Source organism: Mastomys coucha, unplaced genomic scaffold (genome assembly GCF_008632895.1).
Source record: "Mastomys coucha isolate ucsf_1 unplaced genomic scaffold, UCSF_Mcou_1 pScaffold3, whole genome shotgun sequence".
In the NCBI taxonomy this organism is placed as follows: domain Eukaryota; kingdom Metazoa; phylum Chordata; class Mammalia; order Rodentia; family Muridae; genus Mastomys; species Mastomys coucha.
In genome coordinates this window covers 35,111,757-35,112,220 of record NW_022196909.1, presented here as the reverse complement: position 1 = coordinate 35,112,220, position 464 = coordinate 35,111,757, and positions in this window count along the sequence as shown.

Genomic DNA, 464 nt, shown 5'->3' with positions numbered 1-464 from the left:
AACTTTCCAACCAGGGGCAGGGCTGCCCTTCTCCAGGAGGCTCCTCCCTGTATAATCCCGACATTTTGGTCTCTCTCTCCTTCTATCTCTTCTTCTCTTTCTCTTTCAGCCCTTCCTATCTTTCTCTCTCCTATCCTTTGCCCCCATGGCAACTCCCCTGGTCTCAATCCATAGGGCCAGAGAGGGCGTTCGAGAGCGGTTTCTCAGTAGACCTTCCTTTAATATAATCCAAAATGGTTTGAATTGGCTCATTTCACCAGCAGAGAAATAACCTATCAGATCTGGTAGCAGACATTCTGGTCCCAAGACCTCGTTCGGAAGCCCAGGCTCTCAGAATACACCGGGGTGTCGGTGACAAAAGTATGCATCCTAGTGGTACAGCTAGAAGGCGGAATGGGAAGGCAGGGAGGGATGGAGCCAAATGAACTGTATATATCCAGTTTGTTTGTTTTTTTTTTTTTTTT